This window comes from Magallana gigas, chromosome 9 (genome assembly GCF_963853765.1).
Source record: "Magallana gigas chromosome 9, xbMagGiga1.1, whole genome shotgun sequence".
In the NCBI taxonomy this organism is placed as follows: domain Eukaryota; kingdom Metazoa; phylum Mollusca; class Bivalvia; order Ostreida; family Ostreidae; genus Magallana; species Magallana gigas.
In genome coordinates this window covers 26,974,648-26,987,572 of record NC_088861.1, presented here as the reverse complement: position 1 = coordinate 26,987,572, position 12,925 = coordinate 26,974,648, and the positions used below count along the sequence as shown (strand labels likewise).

At 34.4% G+C, this 12,925-nt stretch overlaps 1 long non-coding RNA gene across 1 annotated transcript; it reads right to left on the bottom strand.

Annotated features, from left to right (window-relative positions):
• Positions 1-7,274: 7,274 nt before the first annotated feature.
• Positions 7,275-12,925, bottom strand: LOC117691534 (uncharacterized). Its single transcript, XR_010709196.1, has 4 exons — positions 12,817-12,925; positions 11,651-11,800; positions 9,157-9,294; positions 7,275-8,888 (listed from the first exon to the last, which is right to left on the bottom strand). It is a non-coding gene; the product is annotated as an uncharacterized lncRNA (long non-coding RNA).

Genomic DNA, 12,925 nt, shown 5'->3' with positions numbered 1-12,925 from the left:
CTTCAAACTGGATCACAATCTGATATCATACTAACGCTGATTATTATTTCATTGATGAAAACATTTTTCAACGGCTTGGTACACCGAAAGTTAATTCATCTAATTACAGAATGAAAAATAAAATTGTGTTGTTAGAATCTAAAACGCTGTGCACTATTTTTGTCACCATAATTCGGCTGTTCCAGTGGCCCTTCCGCTGATTGCGAATTACTCGTTGAATATGGCAGATATTTTTTTTTTTAAATAAATCATATTTACGAAAACGGAATGAATGCTATAAAACGTAAATATAAGTATTGCAACGGTGTGTGCAAACAAATTTTCATAACGCGCTAGCTCGGTTATTTAATTTGTATGCACACACCGTTGCAGTTATGAGACCACATCTTTCAAAAAATAATGATTCAGTGCTTAATTAAATCTCATTAATACAACTGTTATTAGATATTGCACATCAACGAACATTAAATTTCTATATTAATACGTAAATTTAAGCAAAATATTTGCTTAAAGAGGATAGGGTTTTATTCAAACAATAAAAAAATGTTTATGATTTGAGCAAACTTGTATGTACTCTTCCCGAGGATGCTTTCACACAAATGTCATCTTTTCTGGCCTATCGGTTACTCATCAGAAGATCCCCTTCACCTAAAATATTTTCAGAAAAGCTCACTATAGGAAGACGGGGGAGACAAAGGGCGTCAATTACTGTTGGCCAAAATATACTGAATACTGTATGAGAGAATGTTTCAGCGCCGTTAGTACTTAGGAAACATTGAATCATTATTTTTTGAAAGATGTGGTCTCATAACTGCAACGGTGTGTGCATACAAATTGAATAACGCGCGCTAATATAGAAAAGTGCATTATAATGAATTTGCCCCCCCCCCCACCCCACTTTTTGGTACGAAATGAACAGTTAAATTGATGTTTTAGATGTACTAGACTACCCCCATCCCCTCCACCACGGATTAGAATTTGAATGATTTTGAGAAGCCCCCCCCCCCCCCTTTTTTTTCTTTTTACATGTTCAAGTTTTTTGGATTAGTCTAAGACCCCCCCCCCCCCCCTTCCCCTTCAAAAAACCCACAAAACTATGCTACATGCCTGCCAACAAAAATTATCCACTACGTTGCATTGAACAACCATACTCGTTTAGAGAGAGAGAGAGAGAGAGAGAGAGAGAGAGAGAGAGAGAGAGAGAGAGAGAGAGAGAGAGAGAGATTTTGTCAGTCTTCTTTTGAAATCTAAATTACAAATCGAATTTATCAAATATAAACATAACTTCGCCATAAAAACCTGACAAAAATTTCGGTAACTGATTTCTATCATAGTGGTCTATATTTACAACTAAATGTGTACGTCCTGGATGTAGCTTAAAGCTGACATGAATTCATAAAAGGATTCGGCCGCCATATTATTTGACTATCGCTTCTCAACTGCTACAGACAGGGGTATATATAAAGCAGTCGACAATGTTACTGTTGGTTGCTTTCAGGTCAAATCTGCCGGTGTATCAATACCATTACGTATACCGTGCTACACAAGAGTGCAGCAAAATACACAAATAAAGAATACAAGTTACACGCAATAAAAAAGCACAAATTTTCTCACGATTTATCCGACACGAAAGAGTAATTATAAAGCCATTTTACACCTGTATTCATTTTACACCTGTATTCGGGGCGCGTCTTTATAACAACAATGAACCACAATGAACCGCAATGAACCACAATGAAACCACAATGAACCTAAATTAACTTAACTGGGGTGAGAATTAGTCTTTGAAAGGTAAATAATTCCTTTCAATTCTGATTCTACCTATTTGACGGCAGATTATATGTCAAAGAATTTTTAAAATGCTGTAAAAAATTGTATTCTTTATTTGGCACATGCACAAACCTTATACCTCAATATTTTATTTATCTTATTCAATTGTACGAAACAACTTTTATACACGTGTAGATAGATGTTTAAAAGACAAAAAATAATGAATACAAGGTAAATTTTGATAATTAATATAATCATGACCTTATTGTTATTTCGAGCTTATATATGATTAGATCGGCTCTCGTAATGGATTATCTGTTTAATTTTAAAGTAATCAGTTGTTTCCCATAAACTCTAGATTATTTGATCTCCTGATGAAAAAAAGGTAAATTTTACAGCATACATAAAATGTGAACAGTATGGTTACATTTTGTACCCCCCCCCCCCCCCCCCTTCAGAATGGGGAATTTCGAATCACGTGTGAATACTAACACTATGACTGCTTCTGTATAAAAATGCGTTTAATATTTTTTTTGTTAAATTGTTTTTGTTAATGCAATGCAATGGTATTACAACGCTACCTAGATATTAAATTCGCAATTTGTTTGTGTTGATTATTACTGGTTTATAAACGTTTCCCTCCATGTTTCTACAGAGAGCGTACGCAGGCACTGCATAGGGTGAATATATATTATGGATTCAAATAATGATTTACTTTTACTTTCTGAAGACTAGAGGGGGATATTATGAACTAATCAGTTAATAAGATCATTTTTTTTTTCGCAGTGCCTGTTTCGCCACTTTTAAAAAAGTTACTGCTTCGATATACCCGGAAGAGGATCGCAATATACTTTAAAGTTGTGGTGTCATAAGGTTTACCCATGTAACTGTAGCCGGTGTTTTAATAAGGAAAACAAGTCCGGGTGTGGGTTATCTCACTTTATTGCCTGACCCCAGGGCTATAGTATATATGGGATCAGCCCTACAATAATCAACATGAATATTAATATACAATATGACAAATAATAATTTCATTTGCACGCTCACATGTATTTAATTGTTATATAAGTAAAACACACAGTCCCACAGACTCTAACATTGGTAATAAAATAATTACGTTTATGTTATTGAACTTGATAATTTAAAATGATATCAGCAACTATATACTCAGTTACTTGCTATAATTGGCTATAAAATAGTACTCTAGAATTACATATAATATAAATGTAATAATGTGCATATCTAAGGATATCGTACCGATTTATGGAATCGAGCTGAGTCTAATCTAACTATATCTGGGCAATGTAGCTGTCACATATACCTGGAACAGTGCCGTATTTCAATTAAAAAGTACATGAAATATTAGAGGATAGAATACAGCGTTACAAGTAATCTTCAACATTACGTTTTCATTATTTATAAAGTAAAATTATCAGAATACTAAATTATATATACGTCTGGCAGACTATAAAAATATTCATTCATTCACTCATTCAAAAGAGGAAATATTAGTAGGAGATAAAAACTACTTACTGTGCGTTCTGTATGTAACTATTTATATGTACGTAAGTGGCTAGAATATGCTCTGCCTACGCCCTGAGTCGTAACTGGTAACCTCTCCACCTATGAATTGGACGAGTATGTTAATATACGTGTTTGGATTTGAATTGTTAATTAAAGAATAAATTCAAAGTTCAGGCACGTATGATCGTTTTAAAAGTGGGGAGGGGGGGGGCAGATTCATCCAAAAAATCTTAACAAGTAAATAAAAAGAAAAAAAGGCAGTTTTCCTATATATCTTAAAACCGTAAAAAGGGGGGATAGCGTAGTGTTCCTTTTACTTCATTTCCTCAATTTTTTACAAGTTCCCCCCAAAAGTGAAGGGGGGGGGGGGGGGGTAGGCCAACGCCATGACAATTCAGTTTTTTATATGAATATTAAAAAAAATGTTTGATGCGAGTATAAGTAGAAGGGGGAGGTGCCCAATCCCCCCACCCCACCCCATGCTACGTACCTGAAGTTAACCATATACTATAAAATCTGGAGTCGATTGTTTTATATGAAAAAAAAGTTTACAAATTCCAGTAGAACCCTCGCTATGATAGCGTTATTTGAAAGTCCCTATAGTTTACAACTATAAAAAAAATGGATGGCACAATCTTTAGTTATCAAACAAATCTAGATGACAATTTTTTTTGGAATTTCGTACTTTTATTCCCTTTTCTGATCTAGATTCTATGGACATTGGTAATATTGAGAGTTGATCCCTTCTGCGTTTATTAGTATCATTGCACTGCACATCTTAAGCACGCAAATTTAATCCAAAGATGACAATATTGGAAATTTTAAAAAATTATCTTATTTAAACAGTTAATCAGACGTTTTCAAATGTCATGTAATGTGACTGATTTAAAAAAAACCCAATACGACAACTTAGCTAATTATATTAAGCTTTAATCAAATAATAACATTTTATATTTGTTATTATATCAAAATTTACCTTATACATGTACATGCATATAAATATTTTTTTTATTCATGCTTTACACATTTATAATAAACCACCATCTAAGCGTTACATGCACTAAAATAATTGAATTTTGAATGAATGAAATAAGACGTGTGTACCTGAACATACATATAAATCATTGACTGAATGCATTAATTCTGTAACATAACATGCCGTCAGAAATGTTTGAGGTATATTATGGATACACGCGACGTTCCTCATTTTAAGATAATTTTCCTTGATATAACATTTCTTCCTTATTCGCATTTAAACCAACTGTTAATGCTAAAAATTCAGGAATGCATTATACCAGGCCATTTTTAGAGTAAGATTTTTTGATTTTGTCTTTTAATAGCATGCAAAATGCAATTGAATGTTTATTGATAATGTAGTAGTATACATTTTCAACAGAAACTATATATTCATATAGAAAAATATCAAATAACATCAGTAACAGAAATGGGAATCTTCACATTGCGGAGATAGGAAAAAGTTGTGAAAATAACTGATAATAGGTTGCATCTGACCTTGAATTAACTTTAATGAAATTTTATACCTTTTAAAAAACATTTATCACCCTAATAAAGTTCATTGTAGTATCATTGTGGTTCATTTTGGTTTCATTGTGGTTCATTGTGGTTTCATTGTGGTTCATTGTGGTTCATTGCGGTTCATTGTGGTTAAAAGACGCGCCGTAAAAATGTACTTAAAATGTTTCTTTTTCTTATATTAAAAAATATGTTCTGAAAGTTTTTCCAACTTATTCTGGTGCTCTGGGATCCACTGCTGTCCAGGTGGACCTTTTTTCTAAAAGACTGAATAGAATAACTTACAATCGGAAAGATTGATCTAAAAGATTTTCTTTGTGTAATAGGAATAGATTGAATGAAAAAACCCCCACAATTTACCCTTGAGTAACCCAAGACCTAGATTGAGACCTGACGCGATACGTGTGACCCAATTGTATACACTATTGAACAATCCAGCAAGCCACTGAAAACTCTACTGGTATTCTGTAATTCGTTGTTTACAGTTATTTAATTTTTTTATATGTTAATTTAAGCAAATGGTTTGAGGCGAGAAAAAGTTGGGGGGGGGGGAGGCAATTTTTGAATAAAGTTTGATAGAACATCATAAAACTAAATACAAAAAAAAAACACACACAAAAAAAGAATAAAGAATCCTCACCTTCAAGATATCACGTAATAAATAAGGATAATTAGTACTCCTCCATGAAAAAAACAACAAACATCAAATTCACACATTCTATTTTCCATTAAAAGGTATCAGGCCGCCCCTAGAAAATAAAATCACCCTTTACCAACCCATACACGCCCCCGTGTGCAATTAAAACGTTTAAGAAAATGATTATGTAATGCTTAAATTGGATGTATAATTACATAAATGAGATCAATCTACAAGAATATAGACTACATGAATAATCATAAGTATGGTCATTTGTTTACAGAATCAAAAAAGTATTTTAATACAAAATCATGTGTGGATATGGAGGGGTTAGGAGTTCGGACCCACTTCCCCAGGTTAAAGGTATTCAATTTAAATAACCAAATAATAGACCTCCTGACCCTCCCTTGAAAAAATCATCCTTTTGATCCCCATGATAAAAAATCCCTGGCTCAAACCCCCTCCGCCCTTTCCTCCTACCTGCCCCGTGACCCCTCGAGGAAAATATATGTGAATGCTGAACTGTTATTTTATTATATCAAAGGTCCATTACTCATTTGCTGAGTTGACTTTTCTTATAAAACTTACAAGCACAGCAATTTATGTGGGTCTACCAAGTTTGAATTCAATTTGCTTGTTATATTAATATCAGGAGAGAATTTGACCAAAAGGAGATAACTCAAAAATATTGAATCAATCTGGTTGGTGGATTTAAAAAAACCCTGAGCTTAATCGACACTTTTTATTTTACGGATGTTAGCACGAGGGGGTAATTAATCAGAGTGCACGGAGAAAACCCACGTGTCAAAGCGGGCGATCAACCTTTCACATACAACCACTGTTGATCACAGGGATCGAACTCGGGTCGCAGCGGAGAGAAGCGATTACATTGTCCATTGCGCTACTTGGACACCCAATTAAAAAATAATTTAAAATTTGATTGACGGTCTAATACCTGGTGTTCCCAATCAATATATATATATAATGAATTCTTCGCTAGGCAGGCTTCAAACTAGTATACATGGTAGCTTAATGAGATTTGGAAATCACAAGATCAAAAGTCAATGGTCATACTACCCCGTACATTAATTTAGCCAATCGACTAAGCACTGTCCATTTAATATCTCCTTTTTTTCTATCCTTTTTTTGCTACACATCAAGCTTAAATCACTGACTGCAATTTAGGAGAAGATGACCCTTATCGATATTAAATAACAAGTTCAAAAGGTCGAGGGTCAATCTACTTGAATACTAAAATCAAAACTATTAGAGATGTAGCAAAGAAAACTGTATAAACATAAGATAAGAGCTCCGTTAAACTGTTGAATGTGAAAAATGTTATTATAAATTTAAATTTTTAACTTCAAACAGAGTCGATCTACAAAATCTTTAATTAAGAGGTTTGCATCCAAAGTACTCGATGTCAAATGTTAATATGACATTTATGTCAATTCTCGAATCAGTGTCAAGAAGTTATTGATAACTCTTAAATCTAACTTTATATATTCTGAAATATTGATTCAAAGGCACTTGATGATGTAAACATTTCTTTCCAGAAAAAGGTCAAGTTCCTCCATTGAAAATTATATCGGTTATATATACATGCACACTTAATTTCATTTCTGTAATTATATATGGTATCTACTAAAGAAATGTTTGCAATGTCAAAAGCCTTTCTTATGATATAAAAGACCACATTAACGAAGTTCTGATAGTTTACATTTATTAATTATCACATAACTACTTTATATAGTAATACATGTATAACACATATAGATACTTAGTAATTATATGCAGTTATTATATGAACAAATCAAAGGCCGGAACGGCCACAAAGGCGTCGAGCTGACATTTTTTTTATTTTATATAGAATGATATCAATAATTTGAATTTCTGTACTAATAGTCATATTAAATAATGTTAGACTTAGAATAGAAAAGTATATGAATTCTGTTTTCTGCTGCTTTAAAAACAAAAACAGTATATTTTCTTATAAAATAGGTAGTGGTGCTTTTATAATACAAAAACTCATCATAGTTGAAAAAATCAAAAATTTCAAAGTTCAAAAATTTCTTTCTGCTTCAAACAGTCTTTGAACAACTTTCACAGGTTCATAATTTGAATGCATTAACAGTGTGTCCCTAATTATGATAACAAAACATACATTTATTTATTTCAATAATGAAACAAGATTTCCTATGGTATGGTTGTTTACAAACAAATCCACAACACGTGCTATCTAAACCAACTACAATATCGTTTTTATTTTTTGCAACAAAATTGCTAGATACGTTTATCGCTTACATTTATTTTGGAGACCGTGCCCGATAACAAATAAATTTACATCTACAATGTTATTTCTATCGGGCACGGTCTCCAATTAGATCTAGAATGTAAGCGATAAACTAAAATAATATTTAGTGAATCTTTACACCTAGGCCTGATTGTATTCATTCGCCATTTCTTGATTAAGGAAATTTATTCTTATGCAATGAGTTGTCAATAACCAGGTAGGTAAAGTTGGGTTTTTTGTACACAATTTAGTTGAATAAATGGAAAGAAAAATCTTGTAATACGTTTAATACTTTAAAGAACTTATTTCTTATGCGCATTTAAAAGGCGGTGCAGAGCATGAATTTTTGGACGATTGCCAATCCAGACGATCGCTAGAAGGCTGCCGAGCATTAGCTCGACGCCTTAAAAACAGTCTCTGAATTGTTATAGTCACATTAAGAGTTTGATCAGACATAACATATAAAATAAACACAGTTTGGTAATACATGTATTTGATATATTCATAGATAGTTTGTTAATGTATTACAACATTTAAACACAATGAGTTTATTTACTAGTACATTGACATTTGATGTTCACTTTGTAGACAGTTAATATTATGATCACAGTTTGTTTACATGTAATACTGGATTTTCTTCACTTTACCTGTTAACTGTTCAACCACAAAGAGTTTGTCTCTGGTGTCCAAACATAAACCCCATGGATATTCTAAATGACAGTTGTCAATGTAGCTCTATTGGTGAAAATCTACATCAAAAATGATATGCTTCTCTCTCAAAGCTCACCGTAGGTCCAATAACATTCTCCACCTCTCATCCCCCCATACACACACACTTCGAGGGTTCTGTTCTCTGTGGTTACTCTTCGAAGCTGTAACTTGGTAAGAAGACTTACACCACACATATATACATGTAGGGTCATACATCTCTACATACAGCTGCTCTTCACGGTGTTAGTGTCTGGTATGTTACCATGAACAGTGACGCCCAAGACACTTAATGAAGATGAGGCAGCCAAAAAGGATGTAACAGAGTTTAGAGTTTTCAGCAGACCTCATCAGTCTTGGGCTGTCACAGTTCAATGCCAGCAACCAAATCTTAAACAGCTGTTGGTAGATATATTTCAAAGCCTAAAATGAGAACAAAAGACTTATTTAGAATTTACAACTATTTTTGTAACAAAAATATGCAATACAATTAGGTTTAAAAAGTTACAAGCAGGTTCTAATCAATAATTATTCATATGTATTTATATATTAAATGCTTACACTGACACTTTCTAACCAATATTAAATATTTTGTGTGTACACACTGACCAGCATAATAAATTTGCATATCCCTCATACTAGTATTTACTTTTCAGTCTTATTGTCGTAAAAATAAATATGATAAACTTACCTTGCAACATGTTGTTATTTTACATTGGGGTTCATTGAGGATTAAAAATGCACCCACATTACAAGTCTTGTTAGAGGAAAAACTAGGGTTGGGTTGACAGCTGCCCCTCTCTGTGAGTTTACAGTATGGTAGTGGGACCTGCATAACAAAAGTAATGATAATGTCAATAAAATGGACATAAACATCATCGATCGGTTGTTTGACAATTCAAACAAGAGGCCCATGGGCCACATCGCTCACCTGAGGAACAATAGGTATGATAAAATCAGATTAATGGAGTCATAATACAAACTATCTGGACAATGTACAATAGTACATGTAGATCCTGTATAAATAAAATCCATTTTTCCCCTGGATATTCTTATGTTTATAATCATTAGTCCCTTTTCTGACAGGATGATTTTATAGTCATATCATATGTTGAGTATTGCAGTTCTCAAAAAGATCCTTAACAATTGTTTATATATAGGATATAAACGTACATCAAACTCTGAACCTTCTTGTGAGGCCAAAGAATTGTCCTGGGGCCAAAGTCTTAACAATTATAAAGAATCATTTGGCTGATTAGTTTCTGAGAAGAAGATTTTTAAAGATTTACCATATATATTCCTTTGTTAAACTTTGACCCCCCATTGTGGCCCCACCCTACCCCCGGGGATCATGATTTTCACAACTTTGAATTTACACTACCTGAGGACGCTTCCACATAAGTTTCAGCTTACCTGGCTGATTAGTTTCTGAGAAGAAGATTTTTAAAGATTTACTCTATATATTCCTACGTAAAACTTCGACCTTCCATTGTGGCCCCACCCTACCCTCGGGGGTCATGATTTTCACATCAATAAATCTACACTACCTGATGATGCTTCCACACAAGTTTCAGCTTTCCTGGCTGATTAGTTTCTGAGAAGAAGATTTTTAAAGATTTACTTTATATATTCCTATGTAAAACTTCAATTCCCCATTGTGGCCCCACCCTACTCCCGGGGATCATGATTTTCACAACTATGAATCTACACTACCTGAGGATGCTTCCACACAAGTTTCAGCTTTCCTGGCTGATTAGTTTCTGAGAAGAAGATTTTTAAAGATTTACTCTATATATTCATATGTAAAACTTCGACCACCCATTGTGGCCCCACCCTACCCCCGGGGGTCATGATTTTCACAACTTTGAATCTACACTACCAGAGGATGCTTCCACACAAGTTTCAGCTTTCCTGGCTGATTAGATTCTGAGAAGAAGATTTTTAAAGATTTACTCTATATATTCCTATGTAAAACTTCGATTCCCCATTGTGGCCCCACCCTACCCCCGGGGATTATGATTTTCACAACTTTGTATCTACACTACCTGAGGATGCTTTCACACAAGTTTCAGCTTTCCTGGCTGATTAGTTTCTGAGAAGAAGATTTTTAAAGATTTACTCTATATATTCCTACGTAAAACTTCGCCCCCCCCCATTGTGGCCCCACCCTACCCCCGGGGGTCATGATTTTCACAACTTTGATACTACACTACCTGAAGATGCTTCCAGTCAAGTTTTTCTGGCTAATTAGTTTCTGAGAAAAAGATTTTTAAAGATTTACTCTATATATTCATATGTAAAACTTCAACCAACCAATAAGGCCCCAGCCTACCCCCGGGGATCATGATTTTCACAACTATGAATCTACACTACCTGAGGATGCTTCCACACAAGTTTCAGCTTTCCTGGTCTTATGGTTCATGAGAAGGAGATTTTTAAAGATTTACTCTATATATTCCTATGTTAAATTTCGACCCCCAATTGTGGCCCCACCCTACCCCCGGGGATCATGATTTTCACAACTATGAATCTACACTACCTGAGGATGCTTCCACACAAGTTTCAGCTTTCCTGGTCTTATGGTTCATGAGAAGAAGATTTTTGAAAATTTCTCGAAAATTTTCATAAATTCCTAATTATCTCCCTTTGCAAAAGGGCGTGGTCCTAAATTTTCACAACTTTAAATTCCCTTAGGCTAAGGATGCTTTGTGCCAAGTTTGGTTGAAATTGGCCCAGTGGTTCTTGAGAAGATGTTGAAAATGTGAAAAGTTTACAGACAGACGGACGGACGGACAGACGGACAGACAGACGGACGACAGACAAATTGTGATCAGAATAGCTCACTTGAGCTTTCAGCTCAGGTGAGCTAAAAATGTAATAATTCTGTAAGGTCCATGTTAATTTTATTGTAATCAATACAGCAAATAACACTATATACAGAGAGAGAGAGAGAGAGAGAGAGAGAGAGAGAGAGAGAGAAAGAGAGAGAGAGATTTTATAGGAAATAATTAAAGTTAAGACTTAATACTAGTATTTCTACAGGTCCCCGTCCCCCACCTCCCAACCAATACATCGAACCAAACAGTTTTAAAGGTTGATGATACATATACATAGCTAAACAATAAAAAAGGACCAGGCATTACTAGTATGAATGTGTCAGGACTTGTGTGTATGTGTGCATGTACCTGTAGGTCCTACCATGTAGGTAATTGATGGCCAGTAGAATCTCCTGTGTGTACACTCGAAAATGTTGTGTTCGGGTAGACCCATCTTAGCCGCCTCTTCCAGAGTTCCACGATTACAGTACTCCATAAACACCAGCATTTCATCCAGACCTATAATGTATTGGAAGAAAAAGTGAGTAAGCTGACATTACCGACACCAAATCCATTCTGCTGTAATGTAAAGTCATAGCCAGCAAGTTACATGTATATAATAGTACTGAATAAATATATTAACCTTTTTTTAAAGGTTATTGAGAAGTTAGTCCAGAAATATACTTATTATAGGGAGTAGATGTTAAATGAATTGCCAAAACCTCAGTGGGACAGAGATTTTTTTTTTTTTAGATCAGAATACCTTAAGCCATCTTGATGGAATAGTTACATGTATCCTGATGCACATACAATGTAATTTAAATTATCTTAAGTTTGCAAGTTGAAATATCACTGTCAAGAATATGTTCTCACATCGTCACAAACCACTGGCAATATGTATGATCCTCTTCCACCTGGCTGTGGTAGCACAAGTCGACACAAAAATAACTCATAGTTTCTTACAGTATTGACCAATGCAAGTAAAGCATAGTCGGAGATTGACCTTTGAAGCAACCTTTGATTATCCAATCACAGTTTACGTAACATACAGTATTATATCATTGCTACAAAGGCAGTGACCATGCAAGGTTAAACACTACGGTAATTTTCATTGGTTGAAGTGGACATTACACATTTGGTGTTAATATTCAAGATTTTGATGAATAAGGTGTTCTAGCAGCCATGGGTAGGAGAGAGCTATCCAGATATACAGATGCTGGACTGTGGTTTGAGACAATGTTTTCAAAAACCGTTTTTTTTAACCTCTTAATAACATTTCTTGGCTTAAAAAGATCTGGTCATAAAAAATTATGCACATGGAACTTGTTTACTAGTATTACAGAAAAATTGCAACATAAAGTTATCATAAATAGAGGTCGGCTTACAGTACATGTATTAACAAAGAGTCAATGATTATGTGAACAGAAACTTGTAGGTAATGGTACCTACAAAAAGGGGGGTACTTGCAAAACCCACAGAATTCTAAATCCTGTAAAATATCTGATGAATCCAACAAATCAGTAACAAATCCTCACCCTGTGGACTTTAACTCTGTGATACTGCACTAGGTTTGGATGCTGAATGCCCTCAAACAAGATAATTTCATCGGCCAACTCCTTCAGAGCTTGATGATCGCTGACTTGA